The 5,000-nt window shown below is 42.4% G+C and overlaps 1 protein-coding gene across 1 annotated transcript in view; it reads right to left on the bottom strand.

Annotated features, from left to right (window-relative positions):
- Window positions 1-5,000, bottom strand: part of LOC105899530 (kelch-like protein 29) — a 115,949-nt gene that overhangs the window by 67,797 nt on the left and 43,152 nt on the right. The gene's annotated exons all lie outside the window — the stretch shown is intronic.

The raw sequence follows: 5,000 nt of genomic DNA, 5'->3' as shown, positions 1-5,000 counted from the left end.
AATTGGCTCTTCAAGTAACCAATGAAGAGATGGTAATGTTACTGCCCACCAATGATTCAAAAATCACCAGGCCTCAAAAAGACTTACCACACCTATCATTGTCATGTCATTGGGTCCTGTCAGAAGCTTCTGGATAAACTGTAGTCAGTAAGTGTCTCTTCTGCTGATCAAATGTATGTTCTTGTCCACCATCTTTTGAAAGGAGAATAACTGCTTGAGGGACCCAGTGTAATTTGTCCCCCAAAAAGTTTACCATTTCCTTCTTAATGCTGTCAAGACGTCCATCAGAAGGTTCAATACAAGCAAATTTTTGCAACTCCAAATTAAAGGGGAGTTTGGATGAGAGTGAAACTCTGAAATCTCAAAATTTTGTCTCAAGGAGTCTAAGATGATCTTTATCTCCTATGGTAGTTATTAACCCTTCCAATTTCAAAATGTCATCTTCTAAAATGTTCAATTAACAGATTATTTCCCCAGTGACGTTGAAATTGCACTGCTGGTATAATTTTTGTAGTTGTTTTTGTTTGCAATTAACTTTTTATTGAGGGTTTTTGAGAACAAATACACATTGAACATTGACTCTCATCACAATAAAACCGTATGACAAGTCCAAGGAATGGTAAAACTGTTTAGAAGTAGAAAAAAAAAGTTTGCCCTCTAAAAGCTTGCCAGAAGAAAATAAAGGCATCTTTAAAGTGTTTGTCATCCAAGAGTGAGGTGTTATAACACCAATAAGCGCTCCTAGGCTTAAGAATCTTAAGAGAGGCATCGCAAATAACAGCAGAATAGATCAGACAAAAATTGACAAGATTTAAAAAGGTTAAGAAAGGTTAAGAGGATAAGATACTTGGAAACAGCAAGTCTTCCGAAAGAAAAATAATGATTGGGAAACCATGTGTATCGTCTGATCCCTTTATGCATATTCCACCATACGGCACACAGATCACGGGCACTAGGCAATTGGGTTACTGACTTTACCAAATAACAACTGAATAACCTCCCTCGACTTCTCCTCTATTTGACACGAAATACTTTAGAGTATAAGACAGCCACATCCCCAGTTACGGGCGATTTGCGACTCAAGTCTGTCCATCCCAGTCTTTTGTCCAATCGGATTCCTTTCTTAAATCACTGTGCGTCTCTTACACAAACATGACATGGACCTGCTTTATTTTGATGAGGCCAAACAAAGTGAATCTTTTTTGCCCCTCTCTGGTACCATTTAAATTAAGGGTTCCAACACTGAGGGTGTTCAGGTTACTGAAGACTAGGTAGGTATTTGTGTCTTTGTGGCAAACTTTTCTCCTAAGTTTGCTCCCAATTTTCTGATGTTCAACTTCCACTTCACCTTTCCCTTTCGTGTCGTGTAGAAAACAGCTTATATCTTCTGCTTTATACTGCATTGCTAGTTTCTCAAGAGACAACAACATCTCCCTGCGAACACTCAGACCAATTGGAGCCTACAGACTTATCGTTACTATCGGCAACATTTACATCTTCCGCTTTCTATATCTTACTTACATTACTATCTTTCTTTTGATCAGAAATGTGAAAATCAACATCTTGAACCCTATCTGAAGGTTGAGAACCCAAGGCTCCGAGAACATAATCTATCTCCTCAGCATGTGTTTGTGTGTGTGTGTGTGTGTTTGTGTTTGTGTTTACGCCTACTGTCAGTTTTAGCTTCCTTTGGCTCAACTGCAGTGAGCTCTTCGGTGATCGAATCGGTCACCTCCGGCTCAACCACAAATGTGTTTACGGCCTCAAGGCCCACACTACGGCGAACATGATCAGATCTGTTTTGGGCTAAGCCCAATCTTTCTCAAATCTGTTTCCCACAGTCTGCAGACAAATTGACTTCAGTGACTATGGCAATTGATTTAATTCCCATTTGATTAAACCAAAACGTTAGGGTGCTGATTGCGGTTTTCATTCTTTTTAGGATGACTGCTAATGACGTGTCCTAAACCGCCGCAACCAAAGCATTTGAATAGTTTCAGACGTCGCAAACACAACATACCCAAAATCCATCCACTTTCAACTTCAAAAAAAGACTGAGCTCATCTAGACTGGCCACAGGGGGCGCCAAATCGCTGCAGACAGCCGGTGTCCTCTGCCAACCTGTGCCTGTTTATCCTGGGTCACTACTCCCTTCTCCATCACCTCGTTGGCTTTCTCAAGTGTGCCAAGGAATAAAACAACCGCTCTGCTCATTCGCCAAGCTGATTTGACACTTTCGTGACCAAAAATGTCACAGATTCCTAAACTACAATCCTCTACACTAGAGCTGCACACCACTTTGACTGCATGTCGCAGAGCCCATTTTTCAAAATCCTATTGTTACCGAAGGCTGGTTGCGGACTCTACGGGAAAACAATTACGAACAGCATTTATAAAGCTATCTTCAAACAACATTTACATTTAGTCATTTAGCAGACGCTTTTATCCAAAGCGACTTACAAGGATGTATACACATTTTTACATTTACACTGATGGCACACTGCACATCACGAGCAATTAGGGGTTGAGTGTCTTGCTCAAGGACGCTTCGACAGGGAATTGAACTAGCTACCTTCTGATTACTAAACGTCTTCTCTACCTCCTGTACCACTGTCGCCCCAGTATATACAGTATTTATAAAGCTAACCTAACTGGGGAAAAAATGCTCTAAAGAGACACACGAAAGGTAGTCTGAGCACTTTCTTAAAAAAAACGGCTTCACTCACACACACACACACACACACACACACACACTCACGCTCACTCACACACGCATACACACAAACACTCACTCTCACACACGAAAGGTAGTTTAAGCACTGTCTAAAAGGCGGTTTCACTCACACTCACGTCGCTCTGAAACTCACTCCCAGCATGCACTCAGAGAGAGAGAGAGAGAGAGAGAGAGGGAGAGATAATAAAAGGAAGAAGGAGAATGAGAGAGCTCATCCACGGTTGTGTTTGGCATTTGACCGGAATGTTGTGTGAACCAGGGGCATTCTAAATTCCCATGGCAACCACATCCCCTTCCTCGATTTGAAGGGATTCGTTTTAAGACTATGCCCTGTAGAGGGTATTGAGATTACACACACAAACACACACACACACACACCGTTTTAAGCACTTCAAACAGAGAAACACTATTTCTGCATGTCTTTAAACTGCGAGAGACCTAGAGGTAAGTGGAACTGCAGGTGTTAAAGTTTACCCATAATCCTGCCAACTCAGCCCTTTCTACCATCAATCCTCTGGGGTCAAACCTCTATCTCTTTCTCTCTCTCTCACACACACAAACACACATACACACACAAACACACACACTGTGGCACAGCAGAGATAAATCGAAACTTTGGTTGTTTGGGGGCTTTACAAATGCTTTTGCTCTTTTCACTGGATGTTACAACTACGTCTGTGTGTGTGTGTGTGTGTGTGTGTGTGTGTGTGTGTGTGTGTGTGTGTGTGTGTCTGTGTGTGTGTGTGTGTTTTCAGACAATGACATCTTAGTATGAGCCGAATCAATACGAGACCTACAGTGCTGTTTGACCCACCAAACATATCCCACTGACCTTCTCTACCACACAGCCCAAACACCCACCCATCCATCCACACACACACACACACACACACACACACACACACACACACACACACACACACACACACACACACACACACACACACACACACACACACACACACACACACACACACAGACCTTTTCACACACACAGCCACACACAAACACAGAAATGATGACACACACACACACACACACACACACACACACACACACACACACACACACACATTTTAAGCTCTGTTGTGGCATTAATGCCCTTTCCGATGGCAGCCTCTTCATTATCCTCATTGAAAAATCATACCTCATCATTTCTCACTTGATGGTGATGCCAAAATAAAACCGTTTTGTAATTTAGGAAAAAATATCTAATGTTGGGTTGCATTAATCACTCTTAAATTATTGTCTTTAAATTGGGGAGATACATTAACTTAAATTAAGTATTTTACTGCTGTGTAACATTTAAATGACTTTAATTGGGCGGTTGCCACGTTAGACCCTTTGCTGAAGAACCTGTACCAGAGGGGTTATGTGTATACCTCTCTCCCCGAGTGTGTGTGTCTGTGCGTGCATGCCACATTAGACCTCTCTCCCTGAGTGTGACTATATTTGTGTGTGTGTGTATCTCTTTCTCTGTGTGTGTGTGTGTGTGCATAATGGAGGCCAGCATATTGAAAAGAGAGAGTGTGAGTGTGTGTGTTGCGTGTGAGTGAGTGTGTGTGTGTGTGTGTGTGTGTGTGTGAGCAGACTGAAAAGCTGTGATGTGTATACCTCACCACATGTTAGAAAGAGGTCCTGCTGATGAAACTAGAAGCCATGGCTTTTAACCTCCACTCTGATGAATAAGACTCCATAACTGAGGAGGCAGGCTTGAATGTGGAACTAAGTGTGTGATGGATGTTTTACACAATCTCTCTCTCGCTCTCTCTCTCACACACACACACACACACACACACACACACACACACACACACACACACAGTCACACATAGGTAAACACTTGCAGAGTGTGTTGAACTGGAAAATGAAGAGTGTGTGTGTGTGTTGAGTGTGTGTGTGTGTGTGTATGCGTGTGTACATGGTCTTACTACACGCTGAGTTGAGTTTACATACGGTACATACCCAAAGGGGAAATGCAGACCTTGCAGAAGGTGTTGAATTGGAACATTATTAAAGTGTGTGACTGTGTGTGTGTGTGTTTATTCCTAAAAGGTTTGGTTGATTGTGCAAACATACCCAGGAAGGACATGCAGACCTTGCAGAGGACATGAGTTGGAACATTATATTTGTATGTGTGTGTGTGTACGTGTGTGTGTGCGTGTGCGTGTGCGTGTGCGTGTGTGTGTGCGTGTGTGTGTGTGTGTGTGTGCGTGTGTGTGTGTATGTGTATGTGTATGTGTGTGCATGTGTGTGTGTGTGTATG

This window comes from Clupea harengus, chromosome 15, assembly GCF_900700415.2.
Source record: "Clupea harengus chromosome 15, Ch_v2.0.2, whole genome shotgun sequence".
Classification (NCBI taxonomy): Eukaryota; Metazoa; Chordata; class Actinopteri; order Clupeiformes; family Clupeidae; genus Clupea; species Clupea harengus.
This window is presented reverse-complemented; position numbering and strand designations above follow the sequence as displayed.